General features: G+C 38.1%; 1 non-coding gene across 1 annotated transcript; it reads left to right on the top strand.

Annotated features, from left to right (window-relative positions):
* Positions 1 to 9,087: 9,087 nt before the first annotated feature.
* On the top strand, positions 9,088 to 9,158 carry TRNAV-AAC (transfer RNA valine (anticodon AAC)). The gene has a single exon. It is a non-coding gene; the product is annotated as a tRNA-Val (tRNA).
* Positions 9,159 to 18,100: the final 8,942 nt, after the last annotated feature.

Raw genomic sequence — 18,100 nt, 5'->3', positions numbered from 1 at the left:
ATGAGCGCTTTTATTGTGCGGTTATGTAATTTATTATGGAAGTGATTAATATATTCAATATGCATTTCCTCCTAATGAGTGCTTCGTAATTGATTCATAACACTATCACAGTGTTTTCCTGCAAAATGTACAAGAAACAGTGGGGAAATTGACTATTGCAACTGAGCTCTGTAACATGTAATCAGTTAGAACTGCATTGCCATCCACTTAGGCAATAAGCAAACACTATATTGTGTAATAAGTCATGCCTGCTGTGTTGCTAGGCACTATACTAATGACTATGCTTAACATACGTGTAAATTATTACACCCTTATTCAGATCCTGCAGTGCCTCATTGCAATTTCTCATTTTTAAGTACAAGTGGAGAAAATACAAATTAAAGGAATTTTTTTACACAAAAACATGGCCTTTGGTTAAAAAAAAACCCCATGAAATAGCAAAAAAAAGAAAAAAACCAAAACCTTAAGTGCTACCACCTTTTATAATTTATGTAAAACACATAGAATTCAATAGAATAATAATTCAAATACCTACTGGCAAGATTTAATAAAAGCTGTCAGGTTAGAACTCCACTGTCCTAGACACAACTAAAGCATATAAGCCCTTATAGTCCCTACCCCAACATATCGGGAAAAATTTCCACGTGGAAAGGCTGCTCAGAGGCATTGGAACAGGTGCCCAGGGAAGTGGTGGAATCAGTGCTCAAATGTGGCTTTTGGATTTATGGTTTACTGCAGACTTGGTGGTGGCTGGGTTAATGGTTGGACTCCATTTTGGCTTTATAATTCTACATTGTCAGTCAAGACACAATCCTAAAATGAAGCAAAATTAACCTCCTGTGATATTCCACCCTTAAGGGGAAGGGAGCACCCAAGATTCATAAAAGCTTGTGGTTAAAAGAATAACAAAAGTCAGAGGATCCACAAAAACTCACAAAGTTTTAGTAGTAAATTACACACTTGGCATGGAAATTGGTATGTTAGTCCCTGACCCACTATATAAGGAAATGGCAGTGGTTTTGGATAAAGGGGTAAGATGAAGAGAGAAGGAAAGTAAAGGAAAAAAGAAAGGAAGAAAGAGAGAAAAAGACATCACCAGTCCTCGTTCCAACATTGGTACAGCCAATGTCCAGGGTGCACAGCCAGGCTTGGTGGGGCTCTTTATATACAGGCCTTCCCTGCCCTGAAAGTTTCTTGCTTTCTATGCAAATCAGTTGTCATGTCCATTCTTCCAGACCTTTCTGGAAATGGGTCAGAGGCTTTGGGTGTCTTGGGTGGTCCTGATCACCCTACAGACCCTGCCAACTTCTTGACCTCATTCCTTCTCTTGTGCAGTACTGTGTTGTGCTCATGTTCAGGAACTAGAACAAGGATGTTTGTCCCAGAAAAGTGCTACTCTACCTCCACATGACCTCTTTCTCCAGGAGCATCCTGCTTTTCCCCATGAATGGGGCATGTTATTACCAACAACTCTTGTCTGTTGCTCCCAACAGTCCTGGGTTGACTCCACAGCCATCCAGCTATCAGTGTTTGAGACACATTAACCCCTTACCTTTTGGGTTTCCACAACCCCACACTTGCAATGAACACAGGAGCAAATATAAGGAGGCATGTCAGTTGTTCAGCTGGAGCCTTCCCTCCTCCTGTTGTTTCACTTGCCAGATTTTGCTGAAGGAAAATTTAGAGAGGTGGGAAACAGCAGTAGACGTCTGCCCAATGCTTTTTCATGTTAGAAAAAGCCTGTTCCACCCCTCAGTATTCATTATTACAGCAGCTTGTCACTGAAAGCATTCCCACTGTCTTTAACTTTTATCTCCTCCACGGTCTAATTAATAAAGCTCAGGCTGGAGATTATTACTGTCTATAACTGTCTGGAGCAGTGAGACAGTCATAGAGAGTTACTACAGAGGGAAGAAGCAAGGAAGACACCATATCTTTTGAACAAAACAAACCCAAATCACCTCCCCACTCCTCCCCTGCCACAATCAATCTGTTCAGGCACTCAAAACACGAACAGTCACATCAAAAAATCTACCTTGTCACTTCTATTAACTGGAGCTGTGATGCAAAATAAAGCTGTGTTAAGCACAATGAAAATGAGGCCTGAGAGGTTTGGTGCTTGGGAGATCAATGTGTGAATGCAAGACAGTCAGAAAGAAATCTGTGCTACAATGAGAAGGAGCATCATGCATAATGCATCTCTTACCCTTCCGAAACAGCAGATGAAAATTGCTTTAAAAATGCAAAGCTTTCTTCTTACATAACAGGTAAACCACTCGTTTTCAGGAGCTTTCTTAGTCTGATTTATTGACACATACAGACTGCTATTGATACATCGCCAAAAAAACCATTGAGACAATCCATTTCTTTGAATCTTAACACCAAGCTAGAATTCAGCTCAGTTAAACACATGCTCATGTATGGCCATTGTCGTGCTGCCATAGGAACCTTTTGAGAAACAGGAAAGAATGCAAGAGCAATAAAGCAAATTACTCCTACAAAGGAACAATAATGGAACAATACACCTACTTTCTCAGGAAGCATCAAACAATGCAAGTGATGACTTTGTCTCTCAAACATGTTATATATTTTACGTCACCAATACATGTGTTGCACTATATGAGATAAACAAAAAAGACTAAAAAACAAAAAAATAAAAAAAAAAAAAATTGAAATTGTTCTCAAAAACCTCCAGAAAGTTCAAACAAAGTATGAATTAACTTCAACCAAATACTTACCCACAAGAGATAATGAAATATGGAGTTGATCAGTGGATATTAAATACAGTGGATAAAGATTATTAAGAAACTTTTTGTCAGAATTCAATAGCTTATTTCTGATAATAGAAAAACATTTTTTTCTCTGACAAGAGAAAACCACACTTGTATTTAGTGGAAGACATAAAGGAATTATCTTTTCGTCAAACATGCAGTAAAACACCAGGAATAGAATATTCTCCAGAACACAGAGCTGCTGCGGTAAGAAAAAATGAGACTCTGAGGAAAAGAAAACCACCACAAAAATAAAATTAAAAAGAAAAAAGAAAAAAAAAAAAAAAGAGGAGAATACTTATTATGAATCAACACACAGAAGAACAGAAGAGCTATTCTGAAGATGGAAAGCACATGAATATAATCCAGTGGTGATCAACAGATTTCCTTTGGTGCGAGACCTCCAGGGAAGGGTGAAAAAGCAGAAATTGATGAAATAAAGACATCTTCAGCAGGAGGCCTATATAAAACATAAACCAGCTTTCATAATATTGAAAACTAAATATGACTAATGACAGCCATGAAAGATTTCCTCTGTGTGCCTTCTGATGTTCTGATCATGAAGTTTGTTTCCTACTTTGTAGTAAACAATCTGATTTTGGCAAGAGAGAGATGCTTCTAAATGGAAGTCCTGTGGGCATTTATCATAACCACCTCTTAAAGCTAAGACAGGCATCATAAACCACCCCTAAGTTTCCAGCTCAGATAGGTGCTCAAAATGTGCACATTGAGTCAAACCATTTCCTATTCTCATTGAGTGTTTTTTAAGCTAAAGGCCTTTATTTTACATAGTAGAATATATCCTTTATTTTAATGCACTTCATCAGGAGTTAAGGGTTCCCCACAACTTTAAAGATGAACTGCTCATCATAGAGGAAGTGCCTAACACATCCTTGCCTGCACAGCTCCATCGAGTTCCACAACAGTTCCCAAGGTGCCAAGCAGCTTCACCAACTCCCCCACTGCCCACTCTCAAGAGCACTTCAGCACGTTTTCCCTGGAGTGTTTTTGTCACACAGCATGGACAAGCAGCAAGAGAATCTTAATACATATTCTGCCATTAAGATCATCTAACACACACATGCAACACAAAAAAAAAAAAAAAAAAAAAAAAAAAAAAAAAAAAAAAAAAAAAAAAGGAACAATAGTGGGATATTGCTGACTCTTCTTGTCATCCCACCAATCTCTTGCTATTTCTAAAAGTGCATATATATTTGTCCTAATAGCTATGGAAAAAAGAGTCATTCTAATAAAGACTTTCTACACAGGCAAGTTGTGTTTGTTTTGGTTTTGGATTTTTTTTTTTTAATTTTAATTTTTTGTTTAGACAGAGCACTTTGAAAATATGCCCTTTGCATAGTTGACGTGTTTTGTCTCTGGAGCCACAAAATTGGACATCAACTTGTCAAATAGTACAAAATAAACTATTGCAAGTACACCAGTTCACAGAGTAAGGAAGCGACTACAGCATTATTTCCTAAGCATTTCGGAAGAGTTCTATGAAACCAAATATTCCTTGCCACTGAGTTTCCAAAAGGTAGAAGAGAGGCTCTAGTCTTCTAGTTGAAAACATTAGGTAGATGAAATTAAGGTTTTTCTTAGGAAGAAATAAGAAAATCTATTCCAATATTGTACATGAAATGTCCTCAGGATATATTTTTGAAACACTTCCAGCACTGTAATTTTAACTGGCTAGAGTAATTGAAGTTAAATAAAAAGCCCACAATAAATGAAATTTTTTTCTACCTTGAACTTAAAAAGGTAAAATATTCAACATGTTTGTCAAAACAATTTAAGACTCTTTTCTCACTTTTCTGTATGAGGAACCATGATGTCACTCTGCGAAGAAAAGAAAATCTGACAAAACTGAAAAAAACACCTAAAGCCTCTGATTCTAGGAAAGCATTGATGGAAACTTATTTTTTGTATCCCGCTAAAAATTGGGAGGAAAATTAGAAGAAAGAGAAAAGCATGTAACATCACATAACTTGCACTCTCTTTGCTCTAACAGAAATTTCTGTTATTTACGTGAACAGTATCTTCCTATCTGCTTAGGAGAAAAAAAAATTATTTAAAAAAATATTTTTCCCTAACAATTTTTTAGAACCTTTTAGCAATAACTGGTTACAAATTACAACTCTAAATCAAAAAGTCAGCAGACATTAAAGTTCTCTAAGCATATTATTTATGGACAAAGGAATTTTGAAAAAAAAAAGCTAAAGTTTGAAACAGAATTACATTTTTTTCTCTCCCGTACCCCATCTTGACAGCTCTAATAGCATGTCTATAAAGCTTTAGAAGTAGTTCTCTTGAATATTTGGACTTTGTAACAATTCTCTTATTTTAAGTTTACTTGGAAGATTCTTTTATTACCTTACTGAGTAATAATCTTCAATGCAATATCTGAATCTGGCAAGCAGCAAAGTCAAAATATTCTAGAACTCTAAAACTCTCTAAACAAAAAAAAAAAAACAACAACAACCAAAAAAAAATTTATCCCTGGTCATTCTTCAGATCTTTCCAATCCTTTGTCAAATTTACTCCTGAATTTTATGTCAAAACATTTTACCATCTCAAACTGTCACTGAAATCCTTTGTTCAGCATCTTGGCATCACGAGATAGCAAAATTAATTATGTAACACATTAAAAAAAGTATAATCAATATAAATATAAATACAGGTATTAGAGTATCCTTATTTTCCATCAATGAATGCTAAACTCAAGAGACAAAGAAACTGAACAAAAAATAAAAATTGGCAACAGTTACAGCCTGGCATTTAAAAAATAAACCTCCAGTGGAGTGTGATAACTCCACTGTGGTATAGGAAATATTATTTCTTCAGTCATCTGAAAATAAGCTAAGACAGAAATAGCAGTTAATGAGTAAATACTAGGTATGAAGATTGAAATAGCAACAGGTGCTGCAAAACAAAACCTTTTCTTTTTTCTGGCAAGGGACTGTTTCAGACACCATCCCTCTGCCCAAGTGTGTGACACTTCCCAACTTCAAGGCTGGATTTCCAAAGGGCATTGGTTGCTCCAGGACCAACTGGGGGCCACGTAAGCCTTCACTTAGACTACCCTGGGACAAGTATAGATAGAGGCTGCACAAGAGAAATGTGGGACTCCTATTCCTCATGCACAGCAATATTTCCTCATGCTTGAAAAGGAGGGGTGGTGTTCTCCAGTTTTGGTCAGTAAATCACATCAAGGTGCACGTGGAAGGTTTGGCACCAAGATGTATAGGAACAAACCCCCAGTGCTGTCCATGAGTTCCAGCAAAAAGATGCTGCCCATCCTAAATAATGTTTATGACTACCTGTAGAGGATATAGGATGCAAATCAAAACCAGAGCAAGGTGGAAATCATTATTGCTAATGATGACCATTGGTCTAAACCCACCTCCAAAATATTTTCTGTAAGAATCATGATAAAGTTTCTTGGGGAGCCCAAAGAGAATGATGGAGTGATCAGTTATGGCAATGTTTTAAGGGTGTTCCCCTTCAAGAGAGGAGTAAATACAGGCTTCTGGCACTTGGCTGTGCCCAGGAAGACGCTGACAGATGCAAATGGGGTGACATAAGGTTCAAGTCAGATCTACAGAAACCTCCCAGAAAATACATTGTCCAGTTTAGGTAAAGAAGAGAAGTAATTCAGTTATCAGAAACACAGATGCACTCAGTGACAAGATGGAAAGATACCCAATGACACATGAGAAATTGTAAAACTTGGGTTTATTTGACATTGTTTGGGGAGGGTGCTGGTGGTTATTTTGGTTTTGTTTGCTTGTGGGTTTTTTTGTTTAATTTTGCTGGTTTGCTTTTATGATATTTTTTGGGTGTGCATTTTTTTTTTCATTAACACATTGCTAAATATTTACTTTGAGATGCCCTTTGATGTAAAGATCAATATACATGAGAATGTGAGAACACAATCACAGGCAGACAGATAATTAGTAAATAGCAGTAGAGGAAAATTTAAAAAACAACGTAAAATGTAGGTAAGTGAAAAGCAGGTTTTATAAAAGAACAATAGGTTTCATCTTTGCAAAAGCCCTGATCCTAAAAATGTCTTCTCAGGAATACATGCTTGCAAATATTCAGAGTTTTCTGCTTGGTACATGTTTTTCTCCAAACTGTAACCAATGAGCTTTAAAAGCAATGTTAATCTTTCTATATGTCATCTTATTCCTACTGACAGGTGAGAACAGCAAACTTGAAACGTTTCCTAACATGTGTCCAATGTTGAGAACAACAGCAAAGTCAGACCCTAAAAGCTAACTGAAAGAACAAAGAAAAAAAAAAAAGTCCTTAAGATTTTAGGAGAGACATGAAATTTAAGGAGTGAAAAGAATCATCCCTATTTCGTATATCTCTTTCCATTTTTATGGGTTGTATTAAATCATCACCAGTATTCAAAATATTACAGTTAACAGACTTCTCTGTTCTTCTGCCATATCCAATTACTAAACAAGAAACTACTGCTATAAAATGCAGTCTGTGCTGAAGACTACCATACCCCTATGGCATCAAAAGAAATTCCCCTTCCCTCTCTGACAGCTGCTGCTAAGTTAAGTCTGTGCTCCTGTGGATCCTGAGTTATATACCATAATATCAAAGTCAACATTTTTCCTTATGAAGTCAGCAGCTGGAAAATCAATTTATCAATCAACTATTAAGCCCCTATTACTTTACATATGTATTTCCAGTAGATATTTAAGAGGTGAGGCAAAAATGTGTTTCTGCTAAATATTCCCCTGGACAGTTTATACTTCAAAGTGCATTTCACATCATAAGGAATACATAATCTGCTTACAGTTTTTTTAGAGTCAGAAACCTTCAAATCACTTCATGGAGATTTTTCATTCTCCTTTACTCACTTTTTAGGCCATCACAAGTATGATGACATGAAACCTACCAAGCATAGCGGTTCTTAGCCAACTGAATTCCCAATCACCTGCAATGTCAGCAATTAATTTCAGTGACATGAACTAAAGTGATTTTAATTGTCACATTGAAAGTGAATACAGGACTAAATGCCTGTGAAACACATAGAACAAGCTGCCGGAGACTTCAATCAATGTTAATATGTCCTGTTAGAATCACAGAGGGAGAGTAATAAAGACAGTGCAGCACACAAAGGTGCAGAGAACTAAATTAAATGCACAAACTTGAGCTCAAAACAAATCTGATCAAGGTTACAAATACTGCAGGAGACCTGGAGACCAGCAAGTAAGAAAAAGTATCAGAGATGTGACAAACACGAGGAAGGAAAACACCTTCTTAGGTGTAAGATGTAGCTGCTGTACATCTTATTCTAATATACTCCATTATCCTGTTTCATAAAATTCATGGTGATTTAATGCATTCTCAATACTGTCCCATTCTGCCTATCTGCTGATTTGCACTACACTTTTTATTACAAATATGAAACCTGTCAAAATTGGGTCCATCCCAATATTGTCTAAATGGTTATTCCCTTCACTGCTCTGAGGAACTGCTAAGGAGACATGGCCAAAGCAGTATCACAGGTATTTCTAATACATCTGAGAGAGATATATTAGAAAGAGCCTTTCTAATACATCTGACACTTTGGTAGTTCGACATGATAATGAACAATAATTACCTCACAAGCAAGTCTCATACTCCTCCTATCTCTCTGGGTGATAGAACAATGCTCTCCTGTCAGCAGTGGTTTCTGTCAAAGAGCCCCATCCACATTATTTGCCAGATTTCACCTGAAGACATTTTCATATAGATTATTTATTTCTTTTTAAAGCAGAATCTTCGGGGACGAGGATCTGTCAACACTATGTGCAACTGCAGAGTAACACTAAGTCTGGAAAGCTTAATGCAATCACAATGCATCCTTCATTAAAAAAGTCAATCTGGAAAACTCAGATGAATTAATGTTGAGGAGGCAGCTAGAGGGTTTAACTGTAAGGAATGCATAGCCACTATCTGTATATTGTTTTAATATAGAAGTCAGTGTTTCAAGGTTTTGAGATTTTAGTTGAAAACTGTCCTAGAAAAAAAAATGTCTGCAATTATGAACTGAAACTCCTCAAAAACATATTCTGCAATTTGGAGATCACTCACCCACATTTATGTAAGCAAAGAATCAGACTGTAGCTTTCATTTATGTCAGAACCAATAGTAGAGTCAATTTAAAAAAAACAAACAAACAAACAAAAAAAAAATTCAAAACCTCCTGAATTTTGCTATCATCATTCATTAGATCACTACTCATAATCTGAGAATTGCTGTAGGCAGGTGGTTACTCTTCAAATGCTTTAACCACAATGAAAGGACCCTGGGATTAGCTCAGTTGGTCAGAGCGTGGTGCTAACACTGCCAAGGTTGTGGGTTCAATCCCCATATGGGCCATCTGCTTAAAAGCTGGGCTTGATGATGTTTCTGGGTCCCTTCCAACTCAGACTATTCTGTGATTCTGTGGGAATAATTGGTTCCTGACAAACTGTTGAAGTGGTGATGTCCCACACAGATGGCAAGGGAATTCTCATAAAAAAATAGAAATAAAACTAAAAAATGCAGTGGCACAGGTACTCAACTGCATCCATATATTATACTCAGTTATTACCCACCGGAGAGGGAAAATAAACTAAGTGACACAAGCACTTACTGCAGTCCCTCTGCTCCATGATTAATAACTCACGTTATTATTGTGGCTATCCCTTTGTTCTGCCCATCCTTACATTAGCAAGTTCATAAAATCAGTCCTAGAACACTGGCTGGGAACATTTTTATTTTGCTTACGAGTCCCCTGCAGCCTGCCCTGCTGCAGCCTGCTCCTGGCAGGAAGCTCCAGGACTGATGAAGCGGTAGCACAGAGCAGCAGGTCCTTAGGCCAATGTCATGGGGGTTCCACCTGGGTTTAATGGGCAACCCCAGGAGCAACTTCTGCCATATTTCATTTCTACTGACTTCAATGAATTTTCAAAAAGGACCAAATCTAGACTTAGTCTGCAGCTGCAGCTTAAGCCTCTAGTACTAAGACAAGATTACCAACAATCCCCCTGACCCATCTGTTGAAATGACACCACAAGCTTGAGGAGATTTTATTGCAGTTCAAACCCACAGATCTTCAGTTCATACCCAACTTACACAACTGATGTGCACTGAAATATGTATTCCTCAAAATCTGTCTAGAAACAGCCAATCTCAAACCATCAGGAGGGGAGAGAGCAGCAAGAAGAGGACACTTTATAGGGAGAACAGCACAGCTATGCTGCATGGATTAAATTCAAGTTCATGGCATTCCCTGAATTATGTGAAGCAGCTGGAAAACGAAGTGACCTGCAGCACCATCCACTCAAACATCCTCTCCTTGCCTTGGGTGTTTCCTTCAGGTTTAAGTCTTGCTGCACAGCCTACAACATATTCTATATAAATATTAGGACACTTTGATGAAATGGAAAAAATCTCTCTTGAGCATGGTAGAGTTGGAAGCATGGCTACTCACAACTGGACAAGGTCTTACAAAATAGGTAATAGATAATAACAAGGGGAAAGAAATAGATGACCTAAAGGTTAGCTTTACCTTCTTTACTTTTAGTAATTCATCCACTTCTCTTACTATATCTTTAGTTAAATATAATATGTTTGGTGCTCTGAAAGTGTTTAATTAAGTTCTTTTGCATTATTATTATTATTAACACAGGAAAGAAGGAAGGCAAATGACACGGCAGTCAGGACAGATTACTTTCATAGATAAACTTGAAATTTAGCAAATATAAACTTAATAAATTACAAGGAGCCCAGGATTAGCAGAAGCAAGAGGCTGGGAAGATTTGCCCTGATAATGGAAACCTGTGTGGGCAGGGGCCCAGTTTGGAGACTGCTGGTGGGGCTGGCACTGGTGGCTGCACTCTGGTGCCTTTGGCCACAAGAGAAGTGCACAACAGCAAGGGACACCTTCCCCAAGATCTACTCCACTGCTTCTGCCATGAGGGATGAGGGCAGGAGCTGCAAAAGCAATGAGTCACTTACACCAGGCACACAAAACACATCACATGCCACTGCATAAGGCAGGGGTGTGAGCAGATATGAGAATGTAGTTATTTCAGGCTACCACCCACCTGGATTGTTTTAGAAGCAGCACCTCAGAGGCTGAAAAAGAAAATACAATACAATTTGTGCCTCGTATTTTAAATGAGAACAGCTAGAAAAGTACACACAGAGAAAGAATGAAATTAATTAATTATTACAAGTTAAATTACATTGATTTATATTATGCCCAGCATCTTAATTTTTTATTATTATCATTTGGGGGCATGTGGGGTGTGATTGGGGTTTTTCTGTTTGTTTCCTCTTCTCCCTTCAAAATTATTCTCTTTCCATATCCCTACTGAAAAAAAAAGAAATGCTACTATTTTTCACCAATATGCAAAATACTCTTTTTCTCAAAGGCTTGCAGTGTTCTGTTTACAGTTGGACTTGATGATCTTAAAGATTTTTCTGATTTTTTTTTACTGAATTACAACCAGAGTCCCTTCAAGCAACATTTTTTGTCTTAAAATATGAACTCGCTTTTTCATTAAACAAAAATGTCAAGATTCACTTTATGTATATCAATACACAGATATTAAGTAGTACCAATATTTTTTTCCTACAATATATTCAATTATTCTTTCTTAATACCCAATGCACCTTTCCCTCCCCAAGTAGATTTGCTTAAACTCCCTTGATCATTTAAACTCCTCCACCACCTGAGAGAACATATATTCTTAGATAACCCTGATAACTATGACTATGAAGGATTCAGAGTTCCCTTTTTCTTTCTGAAAAACATTAATCACTCTCATTTTTGGGGTGGGGGGGGAAGTTTTCTTTAAACTTCAAGAAATACTACATTGAGAAAATGTATCTCTTGTTCTTATCATTAAATAAACAATTTATATTTTCATAACATTTCTACACCCAAATAGCCTTATTCACTACCATGCCAAGAGACTACTTAGATTCTTCACATTTTAAAGTGTTTCTGGGGTGGAATCAATTCAATCCCCTCCTGCATGTTCCTGCACATCAGGTATTCCAGAGTGCGCAGTAAGAACCACACGAGAAGCACACAGTGCCTGCGAGACACATAGTTGGTCCTGAGGAGGTTTCCTTTCCTATAGAAGGCTGCAGAGGGCAGCTCCTGTGAATCTCTGGGCTCAGAGGCACTTGCTGCCCTAGGGTGGCATCTCTGCACCTCACTGGGGAGGGCACAGAGAAGGGAGCACCCGGCCAAGAGCCAGCAGGGAGATGGATGGAGAAAGCTGAAGGCCATGGCTTGGTACTGAGGGATGACAGGTGAGGACACAGAATGCTGGAGACATGGAGTTAGGTTTCTAGAAGATGCAGCAGACACACTTGGTGATTTTAATTTTGGACACACAGTAATTTAGGACATACTCTCTAAAACTTTCTCATCATTTAAAAAGGCCCCACTCCCTTTCAGTAATTTAGGCTGTTAAGGAGTGTGAAGCAAGATGATTGAGAAGATATTGCATATGTTTCATGGCACCAACAGGCAAAGTGGCTATGTAGTGGGAACACTGACATAGTTATTTTCAATATATTTTTTTTTTGTGTTACATATAACAAAGTCCATATTTTTCCATAAAATAAGTAACACAGGGTTGTCTTTAACTGGGGACCTTTTAGTCTAATTTTAGACACATATACAGATTAAAGTTATCTTCTCAGAAAATAAATTCCTATGAAAGTCCTCTGGTGAATGAAATAATGTTCACCAGCTTAAATGCAAATTTTTGATCTAATCACCTCCACCTAACCTTATACATGTGCTGCTATTAAAAGAAAACCTAGCTTAAAACTAAAATTCAGCCCAGAGAAACTGTATCAGCAGAAACACAATTCTGGAGAACATAAATTTACAGCTAAAGTTAATGACCTTTATAGAATATATCAAGAAACCAACATAAATAAAGCAGCAACAGATTTTCTATTATTCTTGGTAGTTTAAGTCTTTAAATCAATTTTTCACTTAGTCTGGTATTTCTCCTCCAAAACACTACACAAAAAAAAATTAACCATTATAAACAATAGACTAATTAATTGACTTTAAAAAAAAGTCAATCCCTGTAGATTATCTGGCAGATAAGTATCAAGAGAAATATATTACTTAAGACAATTAGTGAAAGGTTCAAAAGTTCATTCCTGCTTTGAAACAGCATTTTCTCCAAGCCATCTTCAACAAAACTGGATGTTTTATAAATCTGTTTCTTAATGATTTCCCATAAGGCCACTGTACCTCAGCTTGGAAGGGGCTAAACTGAGCATGTTCCACCTCCACCGTGGCCCATCTGTGCACTGGGAGGAGGAAAATCACACCCCAAGCACCTCCCAGCTTTAGCTTTTAGGTCTGCCATAGCCTTGGTCCCCCTAAAGGAAACCATGGTGTTTGAAGAACCTCAAGGGTCCTCAGGACCGAGAGTGGCTCCTGGCACCCAGCTGCTGCCCTAGGTGAGACTCAGCCCCCTCCTCTCTGCTGTCCAGCACATCATAGCTAGAATGAGAAACCATGGTACTCTGATCCTTCATTTCCACAGGATCCAGAAAGAAGTAGGTGAGGAAAATGGGATGGTAAACAGAAAGTATGGCTAAAAAATAACCTGACCACAGTACAGGCTGCATGCTATTTCAGCCAATCCTTTCTGTGCCTGCATGAGCACCCTTTCCCCAGCAATGTATTCCAGCAACTGCTAGTTTCAATAAAGATAGTGAAAAATGATACCATTCAGTTTGAGCAGGAGACCAGATACATGTCCAGGTTTTCAGATAGGAACATTCCTACACGCACATCTATTATCGCATAGGGTTGCAGTCAGTAGTCAATTAGAAAGTATAACAGCAGGATCAAGGTTATGATGATAATTCTGATTTTAACGGTTCCACAAACACATGAGGTGAAAGGTGTAGAAGGGTTTTTTTTCAAAAAAAGCCAAGAAAACTGATGCTACATAAAATACGAGAGACATTCAAGGATATTTAATACTTTGGAGATCTGACCATTAGCTTCCCTTTCAAAGTGAATGCTTTGAGGGTAATTACTTAGTACACATTTGTAAATCCCTCTGGATTTCCAAATTCCGGCCAAGTGTGCTTATGGATCAGGAACTTTTGATCGAGCAAAATATTTCTGGCACCTTAAAGAGGCACTTCACTGCTGAGTGGAATCTACAATAGCATCTAGACTCTACTACTCATTGATTTCTTTAACTGCCTCTGCATAGCTTTAAAATCTCTGTAGTACTGTTTTCCTTTTGATGCCCATGGATGCAAAATCAGGATCTTTAAAGATGATCCATCTGGACTAAAGTAACAACTTTGTATTTTATAAATTATATGTATCAAAGTATGTTGAACATACATAGATATACCATTATGCTTATTTTCATATTTAGCACTGGTAATTCAAGAAACACACAAGTTACATAAATAAAAGCACAGCAGAAATAACCCTCTGCTGAAGAGCTTACAAGCATGAATTCTGCATAGAAAACCACAAACAAAACTTTGAGTGTAATTCAATCTCACAGTGATGACATTAAAATACAAAGTTGCACTCAGACACGACACTGTAGGAGAGTAAAAATATAACAATAAACGCTTATATGACTTTTGGGGAGAAGAGGCAAAAATGGGAGCATTTGTCAACACCCCTCTCGATAGCACAAAATGGGAGCAAGTTGCTCCCATGTCTGACCTTCCCATGGTTTGGTTTACAAAGCACAGAACACTTGGACAAAGTGAACTTGACTCAACTGGACAAAACTGGATAGGGCATCTTCAAATGCTCTCTATTCTAATTAGGTGTGTGCAGTGCAGCCTAGAGCACTTGGCATGGTGTCCCATGGCACAGACAGAAGGGATCTCAGCCCCCAAGGTCTCGACCCACAGATCTGCTCCTGCTGGGCTGCCCTTTGTGCTCAGGTAGGCACTGCCTAGCATCCCCTGTCATGGCAAGGGAAAAAGATAGTTTGCGCATCTTAATGGGAAATCTATTGTTAAAATCCCATAAGCCTCATAGGCAATTTGTAAGAAGCTTTTAGAAAGAAAAAGAATTGTTTTCTCCATAACTCACCAAAGAAAGTGTTGGCTTCAGCAGTCCATTAACAGAAGTGACTGCAGGTGCCTTTCCTGCTAAAATTAAAAAGCTTTATGCTTAGTCCTAATTCTATTATATTTAATGATAAACATTGTCTCCCTAATCCTGAATTGTTCTACCTCTCAGTATCCTAATAGTAGCTCACATTTTCTCTGCTACACATTTTTTCCTCAAGGTCCAGGATTTTCTTATCTGGTGATTAAAACTGTTTAACCAATTTAACTACTTTTCATAGTAGCAGCACATCAATAAACAGGAGAATATTGTTTTTTGGGCTCCTACTGAGAAGATAAAACCCAGCAGTCTCCCAGTACAATAAAGATAAAACACACAGTACCACTCAGGCCAGAATGCTGCAGAAGAAATTTGTATTTCAAGCCTTTCACAAACTCTGAGAAGTTACTGCCCAGGGTCGCACACCCAGGAGCTGTTGCTGTTAGCAAGGGCACAGCTGGAAAACCACACATCATCAGAAGGCAGCGACTGCTAGGAACTCTGCAGTCAATGTGGAAAACCTTGAGCATCAAGGACTTCCTGCAATCTGCCCAACAGATTATGGCCATGGTCATCCAGATCACAGGCAAATGTGATCAGAGAAGTCACAAAGAGAATTAGTACTTTTACCATAGTGGCAGGATGACATAGCTCGGAATGGAGGTCTAAATATAGGCAGGGGAGAAAAAAAATCTACTCAGTTATACAACCCATAGAATCACTTATGAAAAAGGTTGAAGGGCAAAAAAGCAAAGGGCCTGGAAGTTGTTGGGTGGGTAATGTTTGTATTCAGCTCCCTTGAGAAGCTCAGGTAATTGTAATAGCAGCCAGGCATTTCAGAAACAGCCATCTGAAACCAAGGAAGCCTATAAACTTACAGTGAATTTACAGCAGACTCCCGGACTAAGATGATTTCTTTTAACCATGTCTACAGAACTGTCTACTCAGTCAGTTATTTTAAGTTTGAGAGACAACTGTAAATACATTGCTAAGAGGAACGCTGCCATAAATCCTGCCTGGTGCTGTATATCCAGGCATCCACTACCCAGCTCTCTGCTAGGTAAGTATCAGTCATATCCTACACTTAGAAACAGAAGAAAGATGTGAGGAGAAGCCTTTTTCTGCCAGAACTTGTTTGTCAGGAGGTCCACGATGTCAGTCAAGGAGGAAGCCTCACCGATGGTGAAGTACAAACTGGTATTTCCTAGCGGCTACCTTTCTCCACTGTAACCCAGATCTAAGGCTGGCAAAATAAACTCCAGGGTGAACAAAAGGGAAGAAGATGGATGTGAGACTCACCAAAACAACAGGAAAATCTAAACTCAAAACCAGAAGAGAAACCTATTTTTTCTGTATCATGAGTAATTTAATGAGAAGTTACAGGGGTTGAAGCTTCATAAAAGAGTACTTATTATATACATACATCTTTAATAATATATAAATAAACCCTCTTATTTTCCTTATTTTGTAGAAAGCTCTCAAAATATGGAATGGGTTGGGTTGTTCCTTCTCAAATTTCAATTTACTACCTTTCAGTTGTTATTGGCCATTAGACTGAGAACTTCAGAAATCAATACACTTTTCCTAATGTATCAGAAAGAATGAAAACATTCCATTCAAACAGAAAAAGGATTAAATAAAATAAAGCACGCCTAATTAATAATAAATTTGTTTCAGGGTTTTATAATTTTTTATGTGGAAATCAAAGCTGCATAACGGAAATAATTTTCAAACACGCAAAATAATTATGAAAACAGCAAGGGAAGAAAATAAGAAATAATTTACTTAATATTATTGTTTATCAAGCTAATAACACTTATCTCTGGGGCACAATGAATACAAGTTAATGTTTATATAACTCACAGAAGCTGAAAGGTGCTATTTGAAGTAGCAGGTATTAAAATATAGGTGTAGCTAATTCTTATTTTAATTTTCCATTTACATGGTAATTTTTCTTATCACTGTTGCATCCAAATACTCTCACAAAAGGCTGAATTTGAAGCAAAAGGAAAATCCTTTTGTTAAAAAAATGACTGTTGGCTATGCTCAGTTTGAATTGCCATACTGCTCAACTGACCTATTCCACAAGAAGATGCCAAATAAGAAGCCAAGACATTTATTTCCTGCTTGTTTACATAGACTACAGCCATGCCTGCAGGTGTTCACTCTTGTCACTTTGGGTTTTCATTTTTTCTTCTGCATGTACATAAACTCCTGTGGAAGGGGCTGTGCCCTGAGGGGCTAAGAAAAATGCCAGCCTTTTCAAAATAATCTGTAGCAGACTTTGGGGGGCTGAGGATGTTAGGGAAGCCAGCAATTCCAGCTACAGGGAATGTTTATCCCAAAAAGCACATGCTCCTTCCACTTTCTGAGACAGACCGGGGAAGTCTTCTGCAGAAGTCCTTGTCTTCCAAAAACACATTTATTAAGTCTCACACAGAAGCTCTCCTTCCTTTTGGTACACAGACACACAGATACATTTGGACAATTAATGAGTTGGCAAGATTCAGTATCTTTGCATCTTATTTGTCAGTTTTCAAACTACACCATCTTACACATGCTACTCCAGTGTCAATGTTCTCCTGGTTCTGCTCCCCAGGCTCCCCTGGAAACCAAGTTCTTAAGAATAATAATTTAATTAATTCCTCACTACCAACAGTGCCTCCCTAGCTTTACACACCAGCAAACTATGGTAAAGTTTACCTACTAAGAAGAGTTTCTCCACCAAAATATAACAAGCAAACAAATAAAACCCAAGATCTGTCCCTCAACTAGTCCTCCCAAACAGCCTGTCTCTCATTTCAGGCTCCCACCACAATCTGCTGTAAATCCTCAGCTCAAGGCATCATGCTAGTTTTGATATGAGCTTCCTTTGGAAAACTTCTTTTATGCATCAATGCATTCTCTGTTTATCTGCTTAGCTTTATTTTCTCTTTCCATCAGTGTTTGTTTCATAATGCAGTTGAGATGATAGCAAAAGGTCAAAGGTTGTATCACTTACCAACTTTCCATCCCTCCTTTAAGAGAAACCACATCTGCTAGTTCTGGGTAGTATTTCCAGTGCCACACTAACTCTGGTTGTACCATGTGGAATAGGGTCCATTGTGCAGCTCACTCAGGGGACTGGAACTCGGGCAGGGTCTCCTGCCACGGCTGCAGAGCTGGCAGGCACCACCTCCCCCCTGCCCATCCTGCC

Source organism: Vidua chalybeata, chromosome 2, assembly GCF_026979565.1.
Source record: "Vidua chalybeata isolate OUT-0048 chromosome 2, bVidCha1 merged haplotype, whole genome shotgun sequence".
NCBI lineage: Eukaryota > Metazoa > Chordata > Aves > Passeriformes > Viduidae > Vidua > Vidua chalybeata.
The sequence above is the reverse complement of the archived record's forward strand: the minus strand, read 5'-3'. Positions and strand labels throughout refer to the sequence as shown.